The sequence below is a fragment of the Panthera pardus genome, unplaced genomic scaffold, assembly GCF_024362965.1.
Source record: "Panthera pardus isolate Hobbes unplaced genomic scaffold, ASM2436296v1 HiC_scaffold_8, whole genome shotgun sequence".
Taxonomy (NCBI): Eukaryota; Metazoa; Chordata; class Mammalia; order Carnivora; family Felidae; genus Panthera; species Panthera pardus.
In genome coordinates, this window is record NW_026527013.1 from 74,979,551 (window position 1) to 74,996,231 (window position 16,681).

General features: G+C 45.1%; 1 long non-coding RNA gene across 3 annotated transcripts in view; it reads right to left on the reverse strand.

The window, feature by feature from the left end:
- Positions 1–16,681, reverse strand: part of LOC109268028 (uncharacterized) — a 101,926-nt gene that overhangs the window by 10,445 nt on the left and 74,800 nt on the right. For all 3 annotated transcript variants that reach the window (XR_008420556.1, XR_008420555.1, XR_008420554.1), the window contains exons 2-5: positions 12,897–13,022; positions 4,200–4,322; positions 3,776–3,840; positions 1,618–1,728 (exon numbers count right to left, since the gene is read on the reverse strand). This is a non-coding gene — a long non-coding RNA (uncharacterized LOC109268028). The remainder of the gene's footprint in view (positions 1–1,617; positions 1,729–3,775; positions 3,841–4,199; positions 4,323–12,896; positions 13,023–16,681) is intronic.

Below are 16,681 nucleotides of genomic sequence, written 5' to 3' on the forward strand. Positions count from 1 at the left end.
CGCACCCAGAAGCAGCCGCGGCCGCCTAGAGGAGCCCGGCTGCGAGCTTGGGTGGCCCACTACTATGCGAGCTGGCTCTGGCACTGCTTTCTCACATTCTGCCTTTCTCAGTTGTGAGTCGTGTCCGCTAAAGAGCGGGGGCCACTCTCCACGAGCAAGGATAGCATCTGGGCTCCACTTCTTAATACTGGAGGAGGAAGTGATGGCAGGTGGAAAAGGAGAGTCGCCAGATGCCTCCTCGCTCATCCCTGCACATCCTTCAGCTTCAACAGCCCTTCCCCAGAGCGGTGGTCTCTGTTTTCCACATACATCTAGCTTCCCTAGTACGTGCCTCCATGGCAACCTGGACTTCTCCAAAGACTTGCGAACTCTTGAATTACCCGCTTGATTCCCATTAGACCACGAATCCCCAGGTAACAGGGACTGTCCACTTAATTCTAGGTCTCTCCTCAGTGCCTAGCTAAGCGGGCTCTATATGAAAGATACTCAACTAGGTTTGCCGACAGGTGAGAAAACAGAGCTGACTCTGTATCAGCTCCACTCTACTCGGCCCAAATCCAGTAGCTGAAGGTAACACAGCCAAGGACACGTGAGCCCCTAACACGTAGGAGCCTAATCCTGGGCCAGTCTTCATGCATCTCCGTCTGCTTTGGTCAAGTGGTCAAGTATAGCACCGTTGCCATTGTGGTTTTGAGATCGTCCGGAGAATCGGGCATGACCCTTTCTGTGCCGTGAAGAGGTCACAAAAGGAGAAGGAGGTGGAGGAGGAAGAAGAGGAAGGTGCAGAAGGAAACTAGAAGAAAAGAACATTGGTCCTAGAACTGGGAGGTCAAAGAGATCTATCACCTACAATGAAGGGAACAGCATCTCATGAGCTGGAACTCCTTGATGACGGAGGACTTTCCTTAAAAGTGAGCCATTTTCCAGAACCTCTGGTTTTTCAAAGTCCAAAATAAGTCAGGGTTTGCCTCGCCCCTTTCTTTTCTAATTTTTTAAATGTTTTTGATAGAGAGACAGAGTGTGAGTGGGGGAGGGGCAGAGAGAGAGAGAGGGAGACACAGAATCCGAAGCAGGCTCCAGGCTCTAGCTGGCAGCACAGAGCCCGACGTGGGGCTTGAACTCACGGACTGCGAGATCGTGACCTGGCTGAAGTCGGACACTTATAAGCACCTGAGCCACCCAGGCGCCCCTGCCTCTCCCCTTTCTGTGTTCACCTACCATCTTGTACGATTCTCTGGCATAGCCTATGATAGTCATCAAAGTGTCCATCTGCTCGAGTCGACAAAGACTGTGTCATGTATATGTGCGCATAGATATCTCCACCCCTCAGGGCCTACTTAAAATGTTTTTCACAGTTTCAAGGCTTAATAAATATGATACTGATACTCTGTGGATAGAAAAGAAGACAACAGCACCAGAGATCACAGGGCGTGTGTGTTCTATCTGACTTTAGATGACCCTTTATTCTAGGCTGTACCATCAGGGCATAAATAGGTTTCTTCTCATTCATTTCTCTCTCCCAGGCATATGGATTATCTCATATCATCGTTGTAATATGATAAGTGCTATGAGCCTCATTTTACAAAGCCTGAGACCCAAAAAGGTAAAATGCCTCACCCAAAGGGAAGTGTCAGAATCCGAAGTTGTCAGCAGGGCCGTGTGACTCTCCCACTCCAGGCTCTACGTTTTCATGCTGGACTTTCTCTTCCTCTCTGCCAACCTACCACCCTGCCACGGGATTAAAATAAAGAGTGAAAGCTGAAGAATGTTCTAGCAAAGTATTTTGCACACAGTAGGTTCTCCACATATATTTCTTGGTTCAAGTGTAAGGGCTTGTCCCTTGCTAACACCTTCATCTTGCTAAGCAGATTCAGGGGCAGAGCCGGACCGCAGAAGGAGGGTTCGGTCTCACTCGTCCAAGAAGGACAAAGAAGACTGTTTCCCAGAGGGCACCACTCTGTTGGATGCACAATACGGAAGACCCACAAAGCAACTAAACTACCGCTTGGTTTTGCGCTCGCTTTCTTCACTACACAACAGCAACCACACTCCTATCTGGACTACCTCTGATTCCCCGCCACCTGACCTGCAGATGACCCTGTATTCAAGCCTGCACCTTTCACACGGTTAGGGTGCTCCTTCAAGATCGCTGGAAACAGACGCCCAAAGTGCTTCTTCCCAAAGTGCTTCTTATATTCATTTAATATAGAAAAATGACTTTAATAACGTCAGCAGCCTGGTCACAGACAGTAGCCACAGCTAAGATTTTATGAAGATCATTTTTCTTTGCGGCCACAAAAATAATGGAAACTTCATTTTTTTTTTTTTTTTTTTTTTTTTTTTCACTAACAAATGGTGAGGTTCCTGAATGGAAGAGACATACTGACCTCTGGAGACTTGAGCTAAGGTTTCTGCCCCCGCCCCCACCCCACCCCCCGAAATGCATTTTGAGTCCATCTGAGATTCAGAGAGCAGAGAGTTCCTCTTCCAACAGTTCCAGAACATTCTGTGGACAGTGATTGGCATAAACTGGTTTATATGCACACTTGGAGCCACTGGATGGGAGTCAGTCCCATGCAAACCACACAGATTGAGAGAGAAGGTGGCTGTGCTTAGGAGGAGGTGTTAAAGTGAATACATTTTTTAATACATTTAAATAACCTGTATAAATTTCCAAAAGAACCGTACGTTCCCCAAGAATTTTCCACAGTCTACTTCCTCACTTGCCAGACTAGTGTTCTAGGTACTATACTGGGCAGAAGCATTTAAATAAAAATGAGTAAGACAGTCCCTGCCCTCAAGAAACTAAGTAGAGTTTCTCTCAGAGGGAAACTGGTCAGGTACAGAGAAACTCTCCTGGTCTGTTTCAAACAGGAAATTTAACCCAGGCAAGTATGGGACAAAGATGCTCTATAGGCTGGAAGAGCGAAGGGGAGAATGAGGGAGACTGGAGAGGCAAAAGGGAGGAAGGGGGACACCCAGAGAGGAGAAGGTTCCAGCATCTCTGGGCAGCTGTGCTCCACCAGAGGGTGTGAGCCGCCATCTTGCTGTGAGGCCGCCGCGGTCAGTTCTGGATGTGCCGAAGCTATGGAGCTGCCGAAAGGTGCTCCTGGCATCTGACACTGCTCCAACCTGCTACCACTGGAGCGGCAGCAGAGGCAGCCACGACAAACGCCAGCTGAGTGGCGACCCCTGTGGCTTTGGAGCCAGAGGTCAGGAGATTCTCTCTTCCTCCTGCCTTCTGATCTCCTGGTTGTGTTTTTTGTTTTCAGTTAAGTTTATTCATTTTTGAGAGTGAGAGAGAGTGGGGGAGAGGCAGAGAGAGAATCCCAAGCAGGCTCCGCACGGTCAGCACAGAGCCTGACGCGGGGGGCTCGAACTCACGAAGTGTGAGATCATGACCCGAACCAAGATCACGAGTCAGATGCTTAACTGACTGAGTCACCCAGGCGCCCCCACCCTTCCCCCGTTGTGCTTTCTATTGGCAGGACATAAGAATGTGGCCCGAAATAGAGCCTAGGGACTATAGTTTGCAGACTTCCAGCCCCAACAAAGGGCAGAGGGCAGACGCGGGGCTGAGACACAACAGGTAAATACCAGCACCACAGTGCAAGCAGATTGCTAACAAAACAGGAAACGTATGAAATGCTACAGGAGTGTGTAAGTAAATCATCCCACCCACATACGGGCTGGGGAAAACCACCGGAGCCAGTTCTGGAAAGATACATATAGTTTAGCCATTTATGTATCCCTTCGTTCAGCAAGTATTACGTACCAAATAAAGGGGCGAGAGGCTTCAAGTAGAGGCAGCAGCTTGTGTGAGACGAAATGAGGTCTGTCCTATAACGGAAATGCACCGTGTGAGGTGAGAAGGTGAAAGTGAAGGCCGCACAGGCCATGCGGGGGGGTCTGAAGTGTGCCCAGGGGGTGGGAGGAGTCCTGAAGGATTTTGGTCAGGGAATGACATGGTCAGACTAACCTATGTTCTGGAGAAAGTATTTTAGGTGGGACTAGACCAGGACGACCCCTATACGCCCCTGAGGGCAGTGGTAACAAGGCAGCCACGAGACCAGCATCTGGGACTCAGACACCCTTAGGGTCGATCAGAGCACCCTTCATGCAGGGCTCCCCACCTTACACAGGAGTTTCGTCCCACTTGGGGGAAGCCGTGGTCCAACTCACTCTGACACTGCACATACCATGAAGATGTCCCACTTGAGAGTATTTATAAATGGAGAATTCAGTATATTTAGGAAGCAACGTAGATCCTTGGAAACAAGTTCAAGGCTGACATGGCTGGTGACACGCATGTTCATCAAAGCCTGAGAAGTGAGAGAAAAGATGTGAGAGGCACACTCGCTCCCCCGCCAGCCCCAGGCCTCCTCATGCCTACCCGGCTGCTGCAATTGGTCATGATTTTTTTTTAAATAGGAATGAAATAGAAAAGAAAGTGTATTGGGGCACCTGGTTGGCTCAGTCGGTTCAGTGTCCAACTTCAACCTTAGGTCATGATCTCACAGTTTGTGAGTTTGAGCCCCGCATCAGGCTCTGTGCTGTCAGCTCAGAGCCTGGAGCCTGCTTCGGATTCTGTGTCTCCCTCTCTTGCTGCCCTTCCCCTGCTCTCTCTCTCTCTAAATAATTATAAAAAGAAAATAATTACAAGCATTCCCAAAATACAAGAAATCATTAGGGAACCCAAAACTGTACATTTCACTTGCATTCACATCTCCCCCTAATGCATTTTATAGTCAGATGAAGAAAAATGTAAGAGAACAGATGATTTATAATTAAGTATGGGGGCGCCCGGGTGGCTCAATTGGTTAAGCATCTCACTCTTGATTTCTGCTCAGAGTGTAATTTCACGGTTCTTGAGTTCGAGCCCTGCATCAGGCTCTGTGCTGACAGCTCAGAGCCTGGAGCCTGCTACGGATTCTGGGTCTCCCTCTCTCTCTGCCCCTCCCCAACTTGTGCTCTGTCCCTCCCCACCCTCTCTTTCAGAGATAAAGACATTAAAAAAAAAAGCTTCTGCACAGTGAAGGAAACAATCAACTAAATTAAATGGCAACCTACAAGATGGGAGAAGATATTTGCAAATGACAGATCTAATAAAGGTTAGGATGCAATATAAAGAACTTATAGGGGCGCCTGGGTGGTTCAGTCGGTTCAGCATCCAGCTTCAGCTCAGGTCATGATCTCATGGTTTGGGAGTTCAAGCCCCATGTTGGGCTCTGCGCTGACAGCTCGGAGCCTGGAGCCTGCTTTGGATTCTGCATCTCTCTCTCTCTCTCTCTCTCTCTCTCTCTGCCCCTCCCCTGCTCATGCTCTGTCTGTCTCTCTCTCTCTCTCCCCCTCTCTCAAAAATAAACATTAAAAAAAATTTTTTAAGGAAAGAAAGCATATATAAGGAAAACATACAGCTCACTTCCATTATCAGTTTACATTCATAGGAGAACTTCTGGAGTCATTTAAGGATGGATGATGGAACAACACATAGCCACCATATTTATCTTCAGGGAACCGATGCTCGCCTTCAGAAGGCTGGCATCCTCCTTTGAATGGTAACACCAACATGCACTAACCAGAACACCAACCTGGAACTAGAGAAAGCTGGTGCTCTGCACCCTCCCCTGCTAGAATTCCCCGACGACAGACATCTACCTCACACTTCCAGGGCTGAGGGAGCAAGTCCAGCAGGCACGGCCTACGCCCCACCAGCGCTGCCTACGACACCTGAGGGGGGACAGGGTCAAGGGTGATCAGGCCAGTGGGCTCTTGGCCAAGGCAGAGAAATCACTTTTAAGCCCATGACAGAAGCAAGAAGGGGGAGAATTGGGAGATTGAACTGCTTCAAATTTGAGGTGAAAAAATCTGAGCAGACTAGCGGATGGAATGAGACAGAGACAAGGAGGGATACAGACCAAAACTGGCTTCGCGGACTAATTGCAAAGTGCGGGCCTCTGCCCTGATGCCACTCCTGCGTATTCCTGCCGTGCGCCAGGGGGGTCTAAGTGTGACATCCATTGTTGCTGGCTTTTCCAAATGTTTTACTACACACGTTTGCAAACATGTGCAAAAAGAGGGAGTTTATAGTCCTTAAGTGCTCATTACCCAACTTCAATAATTATTTTTAGTCCACCTGTTTCTTCTGTATACCCCCTCTGCCCCCTACACCAGATAATTTTAAAGAAGTATTACACATATCATTTCATTCATAAATACTTATATACATGTCATGAATTTTTATTTTAAAGTTTATTCTGAGAGAGAGTGAGCATGAGCAGGGAAGGGGCAGAGAGAGAGGGGAAAGCGAGAATCCCAAGCAGACTCCACATTGTCAGCCCAGAGCCTGACGTGGGGCTTGATCTCAGGAACCGTGAGATCATGACCTGAGCCGAAATCAAAAGTCAGACGTTTAACCATTGACTGAGCCACCCAGGCTCCCCCATGAGCTTTTTAATACCAAGACTACAATCTCATATCTAAAAAATTAATAATTTCATAATTACAAATATTCACTCAGTGGTCACACTAGCCTAATGGTCTTATGGTTTTTGCTGTTGTTTTGTTTTTTACAGTTTGTTCACATCGTGAGCCAAATAAGTCACACTGATGTTTCCTAACTCCTTTTTAATCTATACGTTCCCCTCCACCTTTTTTTTTCTATGAGGAACTTATTTGCTGATAGTTTTCAATAAATCTTCCTTCCAGTCATAAAAGCAAGTGCATATGGGCATTGAAGAAAGCTTGAGAAATGCCAAAATTCATCATTGTTTTTAAAATCACCCTAAGTTGGAATCCCAGTATCCAACTTCATCAACATTTTGGTATGCTTTCCTTCCTAATGTAGTTTGAGGTAAAGACTAAACAGAAAGAAAAAATAACACCACTGCAGAGAGATCGATCATTGGCGTCTTACCCACTCCAGTGGAATATAGATCTCTGTGGCACTGTGCCCTTACAATAAATCCTCAGCTCCTACAACATGCCCGTTTTTAAGATTTCTGAAACATAATACCAGATTGCCCTCCAGAAAGACTACCAACCTGTTCCCTCGCCAGCAGTGTTTGGGAGCACGAACATAATCGTCAATGGCTGGTGGGACGAGACTAGAAAATGGCTTGGTTTGGAAAGACCAGGGAGGCCCTCTGGAAGCTTAGGGATGTTAGGAGGGCAGGAAGTGAGCCCTGGGGGAGACATACAGGAAGGCAGGCCGTCCTCAGGAACAGAGGGTGCCACCAGCCTCTCACACAGCCGTGTGAAGATGGTCTACTGAGCCAGGAGGTGTCCACAGTCCAACAGAAACCTTTGTAAGCAGTGGAAGGGGACGACTACTGGAGAATTCTGCTGACATAGCCTACAGGAACAGCGCTTTCTCAACAACGGGGACTTAAAGCCCTTTCATCAGCCAGTCCATTCATCTCGAGCTTTCCTGAGGGTGCAAACCAAACTCTGTCTGTCCTTGAACACCATTTGCTTTGGGGGTTTTACCCTAGTTCCTGTCTGAATTTCTAATAAAGAGGACATGCCAATTTCCTCATGAAAGCGTGTTATGTTGGTTTCATCTCCTGACCAGGTATTTCTGCACAGTTCTGGTCCTCGCCAGGATACTGACTTTTAGAGTAGTGACTATGTTACGTCTACTTTTTTTGCATGGCTTTGCAAGCTCACGTGTAGTGGAGGCTTACCCAAAAACAGTCTTTAATTTTGGAAACTTCATAAAAATAACTTCGCCCAGGTCCTTAAAAAGGAATAAAGCATGATTCCTGCCTTCCAAAAGTTTAGAAAGTCCTCTAAATATATACAGCATGTAATTGACTAAGATGAAATTTGAGAAAGAGAGTCCAACAACCCAAGTAAGAAACAGACATAGAAGTGATTCACCAAAAAGCAAGACAAAGGGCAAAAGGATAGAAAAAGCCCAATGTCACTAATATGTCGGTAGATGCAATGAAATATACTCAGGCTGTTGGCAAGGTACTGAGAACAGATACATTTATATACTGTAGGTTGGAGGTGTAAATTGTTACAGTTTTTTGGAAGGTAATTTGGCAACATTAACTAAAATTAAAAATACAGTCTCATCACAGTAATTCAACTTATAGATGTCTATCCTAGAGAACTTCTCACACTTGTGCACAAAAAAGCACGATCAGTGATGGTCACTGTGAATGTCCATCAGTAAAGGCCTGCCTGATCCATGGTTCGTGTTCTGGAATTCTAGAGAACAGCCCTGGCACTTAAACAGAGCAATCTCTAAAGTAGACCAATCTCTGGGACACATTATAAAGCGTAAATAAACAAGGTACAAAGCAGTACATACAGAATGGTTCCACCCGTGTACAATAAAGCAAAGCAATCGTGTTTTTTAGGTAGGTGTAGAAGTGGTAAATGGCCAGAAATAACAGCAAGAAGTTGCCTCTCAGGTGGAGAGGGGCACTGGGGAAATAACTAGGAAGGCAATCTTTTGGCCTTGTCTGTCTATATTCTTTGTATAAGAATGTATTTATATATCGGGGTGCCCAGGTGGCTCAGTCGGTTAAGCATCCGACTCTTGATTTCAGCTCAGGTCATGGTCTCAGGGTTCATGAGTTCGAGCCCCGTGTTGGGCTCTGCGCTGACAGTGCGGAGCCTGCTTGGGATTCTCTTTCTGTCTCTCTCTGTCTCTGTCTTTCCCTCAAAATAGATGTATAAAAACAAAACAAAAAGGAATGTATTTATATATTACTTGGATGACTAAGAAATATACAAAATTTTTTTTTTAATTTTTTTTTAACGTTTATTTATTTTTGAGACAGAGAGAGACAGATCATGAACGGGGGAGGGGCAGAGAGAGAGGGAGACACAGAATCGGAAGCAGGCTCCAGGCTCTGGGCCATCAGCCCAGAGCCCGACGCGGGGCTTGAACTCACGGACCGTGAGATCGCGTGACCTGAGCTGAAGTCGGACGCTTAACTGACTGAGCCACCCAAGCACCCCGAAATATACAAAATTTTTTTTTAATTTTTTTTTTAACGTTTATTTATTTTTGAGACAGAGAGAGACAGAGCATGAACGGGGGAGGGGCAGAGAGAGAGGGAGACACAGAATCGGAAGCAGGCTCCGGGCCATCAGCTCAGAGCCTGACGTGGGGCTCGAACTCACAGACCGTGAGATTGTGACCCGAGCTGAAGTCAGACGCTTAACCGACTGAGCCACCCAGGCACCCCGAAACATACAAAATTTTAAAGGCTCAGCAGTAGCACGACAGTATTCCGACAGTCCTCAGTTTCCTTTCAGCAGTAAAGAGGGTCTACTTCTCCTCAAAAGTAAATACTCCTTATGGTTTTCCATCTTGTCATATCTAGTAGGACCCTCAGTGTTTTACTTGACCATGAAGTAAAAACGGTCGTGCTCGTTCGTCCAACAACAGTTCAATGCCAAGTTCATCCTGACCTGGGAAGAACTCTGTGTCGAGTGCCACTGGTTGGTGGATTAATGACACCACACGCAAATACTTCCATCAGCTATTGTTTGGATATGTGTAGGTACCACTGTGACTTGGTGAATCTTCTATGGCATTTTCTCAGAGCCAACTCAAGCTGTGGATCTGCCATATCACCAGGTTTGTGGGTGATGTACTTTTTTTTTAAGGAGGCGGCAAAACTTGGCTTGCCTTCTTTGGGAAGGCATGATTTTATTTTCTCAATCTGTGTATCTTGTGACCAGCGCTGGGAAAATTACTAGGATTGGTGATAAAAAATTATTTTAATTTTCAGCTATATTTGAAAAAGCAAATATTCTTTTAAAGAAGATGATCTAGAAAATTTCATCCACCAGACAACATCACGATATGGACCGTGATCTTCTCTTCTCAAAAGAAATCTACAGAAGATCCAGAAAGATGAACAGGAGAGGGGAAGAAAATGTTCATTCCAATATGTTGATCATAAATAAGAATGTTGGAGGGAAGACCATTTTGCAATGATTTTCAGGAGAATATTCACGGCAGCGCTTGGTCTCAGCATATGGAAGGGTGTGCGTGTATCTAAGGTCTTTAGTTTGCTCCCGCTGCAGAAACGCTAAGCTGTTCTGTCCATTTGTGGGGTCTCCTCTCACGTACACGTCACCACCACTGACAGATAAGACACAGGCACACGGAAATACACAGAGGACAGGAATGGTCTCCAGTGCCATCCTTGCGACAATTTGTGATCTGGGAAAACCACCGGTTCTCTGCCTTCTTCAAGCACTTCATGAATGAGGGGACTTAAAAATAGAGGAAGGAGGGGCGCCAGGGTGGCTCTGTCGGTTAAGCGTCTGACTTTGTCTCAGGTCATGATCTCACAGTTTGTGGATCTGAGTCCTGTGTCGGGCTCTGTGCTGACAGCTCCAAGCCTGGAACCTGCTTCAGATTCTGTGTCTCCCTCTCTCTCTGCCCCTCCTACACTCACACTCTGTCTCTCTCATAAAAATAAACATTTTTAAATTTTTTTTTTTAAAAAACAGAGGAAGGAAAAAAAGAACCACTAGTAAAAGTTTTTACAATGGCTATCACTGTGTCTCTCACATACTTTCCTTACAATATAACTGCCTCCACCACTAGAGGGTGGCAGAGGGGGCCAAGGCTAGGTCATAAAAATATCATGCATTTCCACGTTGCTCTCTTAGACCTCTACCTTACCGTGCTCTGCACAAGCCCCGGCCACGTGCATGAAGAGGCTCTGAATAAGTGGTCCAGGTGACAACCCCAGCCAAGGTCCCAGCAGATAGCCAGTATCACCCATCATGCATGTAAGTGAGGAAGGCTTCATGGTGACTTCTACCCCAGCCACCCCCAAATGCAATCCCAAATGAGAAAGGCCTTGCTGACCCCAGGCAACTCCCGGTACCATCAGAGATAATAAAATGATTGCTGTTGTTTTGAGCCGCTAGGTTTCTTCTTTTTTTTTTTTTTTTTTTTTAAGTAGTGAGAATTATACTTCTTAAGCAATTATTAGGTTGTAGACCTAAATGTATGTTAAGCATTACACATACGTTTTGTCACTTAAACTTCACAAACATCCTATTAAAGATGGTGGGTGTTGGGGCGCCTGGGTGGCTCAGTCGGTTAAGCATCCGACTTCAGCTCAGGTCATGATCTCCTAGAGTTCATGGGGTTGAGCCCTGCGTCGGGCTCTGTGCTGACAGCTCAGAGCCTGAAGCCTGCTTTGGATTCTGTGTCTCCCTCTTTCTCTGCCCCTCCCCTGCTCATGCTCTGTCTCTCTCTGTGTCAAAAATAAATAAAAACATTTAAAAAAAAAAGATGGTGGGTGTGACACAATTAAAGAATGCTACGAAGGCCACCCAACCTGGGAGCTGGCAGTCTGCGGTTCAAATCCAGAAGAGTTTAGAGCCTGACCTCTCCTCTCATGATGGCCTGTCCCCTCGGAGGGCGCAAGGGAGCCCTGGAGGTTCCTGGAAGGCCACCCCATCCCAGCCTCTTGTTCCAGATGGGGAAATGGCCTGTCCAGCTTGCACAGCCAGCCCAAGACACACTTCCCCCTCCGGCACTTAGGAGAAACCTGCACTGGGAACCCAAGCTGCATCTACAAATTCTTGTTCGTCACTTGGGACTGACACAGGCCGTGACTGCGCCCCACTGCTGGGTCATCACTCTGGTCAAGAACAGCAGTTTGCTCTCTTTTGTGTGAGTGTGGTAAAATAAACATAACATTTCTAGATTCCAAAAGGCTTCCCAGACTTTTCCAAGCCTATGGACTTTCTACACCAGCTCCGCTGATCACAGATTATGTTCATGTTCGCAAACATCACTGGTGAGAGAACATTTAGCCATTTAGTACATTTAAGCACTCGGTTCCGTGGCATTAAGTACATTCACCTGTTGTGCAACCATCACGACCATCCAATGCTAGAACTTTTTTATCCTCCCGTTCGAAACTGTGCACCCATTAAACAGCAACTCCCCACTGCCCCCAGCCCCAGGGAACTGCCATCTTACTATCAGTCTCTGTAGTCTGATGACTCTGGGTACTTCATATAAGTGGGATCCTACAGTTGCTGTCCTTTCGTGACTGGCTAATTTCACTTAGCACAAGGTCCTCAAGGTCTATCTATTTTGTCGCATGTTTCGGAATTTTCTTCCTTTTTAACGTTGGATGTTATTCCATTCCATGTTTACACCACATTTTATTTATCCATTCATTTATCAAGAGACATTTAGGTTGTTTCCACCTTTTGGCTGTTATGAATAATGCAGTTATAAACATGGGTGTGAAAGTATCTGGTCAAGTCCCTACTTTAAGTCGTTATAGATCCCAAAGCGGTATTGATGGATCATGTGGTAGTCTTTATTTTTTACAGTCCCACCAACAATACACAAGTGTTCCAATTTCTCCACATCCTTGCCAACACTTTTTATTTTCTGTTTGTTTTTTTTATGATAGCCACCCTAACGGATGTGGACTGATATCTCATTGTGGTTTTGATTCGCATTTCCCTATTGAAGGCTGCTAAGTTTGGGGATGATTAGTGACACAGAAATAGATGACCAGGACATTAATTAATCACATTTCTCTTGAGCATTGCCTAGGACAGATAGCCTTGTCTGTACAGAAATAGATTATTCTAGTCATTCTGGAGCAGTCTCTTTCTTACTCTTCACATTTTTTTTTTAATGATTACTTCTTTGTTTGGAGAGTGAGAAAATGAAGGACCAGAGGAGGGGCGAGAGAGAGAGAGAGAGAATCCCAAGCAGCCTCCCCACTGATGGCACGGAGCCCTACACGGGGCTCGATCCCGCAAACCGTGAGACCGTGACCTGAGCTGAAATCAAGAGTCAGGTGTTTCACCAACTGAGCCACCCAGGCGCCCCTTGCTCTTTACGTTCCTAGCAGAGGCTAAATGCTCTTGCCTCATACCTCTCAGAGATGCTCAGATCCAGCCCTTCTCTCTAGTTCAGTTCTTTGTGACTTTGTACTTGGACTTAGCGTTTCCATTCAGGAATTCCTTCTCTATACTGGCTGCAAAATCTGTGGTCACAAATCCTGAGGGGGAAAAAACTAGTCAAGAAATTAGGAAAAATGGAAAAAAAAAAAAGAATGCAGTGACACTCACAGCTTCACAGTCAACACAGAGATGTTACGGTTTCAAGGGAATCCACTGACGTCAAGGGCAGGAAACGCTGATGAGGGAATCGAATGCTAAGGACGGCATTTTCAGGCACCGGGGCTGGAGCATGGAGCAGGGAAGTTCACCATCTAATCACACAGTCTGACTCGCAGCTGTTGCCATGTTACAAGCGTGTCTGAGGTATGGTCTGCTGACAAGGAGCCATTCGCGGAAACAATGGTAATAAATTTATACACACGGTCTATTTCATATAAATCCTGTGAGTGGGATTCCAAGAAGTAACACGTTTAAGAAGCAGAATAAGTCCCTAAATTCTGGAACTTCAACACATGATTCTGTCTAGTGGCATCAACCTTGCTAAGAGATCCACACGTCTGTTATTTGAACACTCCCCAGTCGTGTTCACAGTTTTCCAGTGTTTACATGCTATAGGTTACTTTGACAGAAGAAATACAAACAGAAGAAAATAGGAACGCTGTTGCGGAATACTCCAGTGGGGAATTAGAAACCGATGGAAAACTGAATCAGCAGAGCAACACAGATTATACGTTTGATAGCAAATCCCAAGCCAGGGCAAAGAGACGAAATGTTTTCATCAGTAAAAGGGAATAAGCTTATGTGAAGCAGCCAGCGACCTTAATGCCCAATTTGAAGATGGTTTTGGACGCACTGTTAAAAATTCAACTAATGTCAACGCGAAATGGAAGAAAATTTTCTGGTTCTGGGACAGCCGTCATGAAATGAGGATCAAGACTGTACAACAGGGGAATTGGTGCTGTGTGGTTTTAAAGTTTTCACTTAAAGAATGGACAACTGGCTGACACTAATAGAACCCTGCATGTCAACTACAATTTAAAAAGTGGGCAAATGGGGAGTCTGGGTGGCCCAGTCACTTAAGCACCTGACTCCTAATTTCAACTCAGGTCGTGATCTCACGGTTCATGAGTTTGAGCCCCACGTTGGGCTCTGCACTGACAGCATAGAGCCTGCTTGGAATTCTCTCTCCTCTTCCTCTCTCTGTCTCTCCCCCGTTCTCTCTCTCTGTTTCAAAATAAGCAAACATTAAAAAAAAGGTTTTAAAAAATAAAAAGTGGGCAAATGGATAAATACTAAATATGGCATTTCAAGTGTTTTAAGATGATTTTCAGTTGACTTTTGTGTCCGTATTCCCATCTTACATTTTTTATCATCAGATGTATTAGGTGGAGATCATTTTTACATATATTACATATTATTTTACATATATTACCTATGTCCTCTTGTTACAATATATTTCTCAGCAATAAAGAAAAACAACTATTCACATGTTGCTATATCTTTATAGCAGAAAATCAAGAGCAAGTAAATAACCCCATCACAGAAAAAATATTTACCACTTATTATGGTCACTCGTTATTTAAAAACATAAATAGAATTTGTTTTCAAGAAAAACAGAATGGTTTATGATTTGGGGATTTCATGGACATTCCAGAGACGTTCCTCTTCTTGTTCGTGAATCACAAAGATTCCAAGATTAGCCTGTTGGGGATCTGGAAATAAAGCTGGGCTATTGCAGACTCCTCCCTCTTGGCCCTGCCGTTATCTCTGTCACGCTCTATCTGTGCTCCTCCTGTTCTCTTAAAGGTCCATCAGAAAACTAGAGCTGCACACATCATTTTCCTGCCTAGAACCCCTCACCACGTCTCACAACATTTGTGTGCACACACCCCTACGTGCCTACGGTTTTTAGAGCCCCCGCAATATAGGTCCATTTATAAACTGCATCGATGTGCTACTATACAAAACCTGGACGTTCATCAAACATGCAACCTGTAAAAATTTTAAAGAATGAAATTTTTAAAATACAAAACTTCTAATTCTATATTCCAGCAAACCAGTAAATGAATCATTTGAGGTAACTTCTAAGAGGTCCCACACCTTAGTTTGGGGCTCATTAATTTGAAGAATAAAAATTCAAGTTCCTTAGCAATTTTCTGCACGACTGGGCCACCCTCACACTTCTCTGTGCTTTGAGCACCCTCCTTTACGTGGAACATCTCATTATTTTGCCCTCTGTAGTCCTTGCTGCAGAATGACCTGGCCTCCTATTTTGCTTGGTGAAATTCTTCCCACTTAAAAAAAAATTTTTTTTAATGTTTATTTTATTTTTGGGAGAGAGACAGAGTGTGAGCTGGAAAGGGGCAGAGAGAGGGAGACAAAAAATCTGAAGAAGGGTCCAGGCTCCCAGCTGTCAGCACAGAGCCCGATGCGGGGCTTGAACTCATGAGCCGTGAGATCGTGACCTGAGCCAAAGTCGGACGCTTAACTGACTGAACCACCTGGGCACCCCAAAATTCTTCCCACTTCTAATTCACAGCCTAATCATCTACTCTTCCAAGAAAGCTCCTTTTCCCTAAGAAGAGTTGGTGAATGATGCTAATCCTAGCTTTTATTTTCAGCTTCAAGCCCAGACTGCCCGTCCCGCACCAGGCAGTGCACAAGGAGTCTGCACACACCATCTCATGTATGCACAGCAACATCCCAGTGAGGTACTTCGTGCTCTCCTTTTTTGGACAAAACAACGGAGGCTCAATCCACCTGGCTTTGGAGCCCAAGCACAAGACTGTTTTCCAGTGACTTCTTTCATGGCCCTTCCCCATTGCTGTACACTTTTCCATAGCCTTATCCCTCACACAGCAGTGTGCCCTGGAAATCTGGTGCTGCTTTTCACTAATTTCTACATTCTTGCCTTCCAGCGTCATACCTAACATAAGAAAGCAACTCCACACTGGACCAGATGGACTTAACAGATACATTCAGAACATTTCATCCTAAAGCAGTGGAATATACATTCTTCTCCAGTGCACATGGAATGTTCTCCAGAATAGACCACACACTGGGACACAAATCAGGCCTCAACAAGTACAAAACGATCGAGATCATACGTGCATATTTTCAGACCACAACGCTATGAAACTCAAAGTCAACCACAAGAAAAAAATTGGAAAGGTAACAAATATTTGGAGAACATCCTACTAAAGAACATCCTACTAAAGAATGAGTGGGCTAGCCAAGAAGTTAAAGAGGGAATTAAAAAGTACATAGAAGCCAATGAAAATGATAACACCACAACCCAAAACCTCTGAGTTGCAGCAAACGTGGTCCTAAGAAGAAAGTATACAGCAATACAGGCTTTCTTTCTTTCTTTCTTTCTTTCTTTCTTTCTTTCTTTCTTTCTTTCTTTCAACTGACTGAGCCACCCAGGGACGCTTTATTTATTTTTAATTTAATTTTTTCTTTTTTAAAATTTACATCCAAATTAGTTAGCATATAGTGAAACAATGATTTCAGGAGTAGATTCCTTAATGCCCCTTACCCATTTAGCCCATCCCCCCTCCCACAACCCCTCCAGCAACCCTCAGTTTGTTCTCCATATTTGTGAGTCTCTTCTGTTTTGTCCCCCTCCCTGTTTTTATATTATTTTTGTTTCCCTTCCCTTATGTTCATCTGTTTTGTCTCTTCAAGTCCTCATATGAGTGAAGTCATATGATTTTTCTCTTTCTCTGGCTGACTCCTTTCACTTAGCATCCACCAG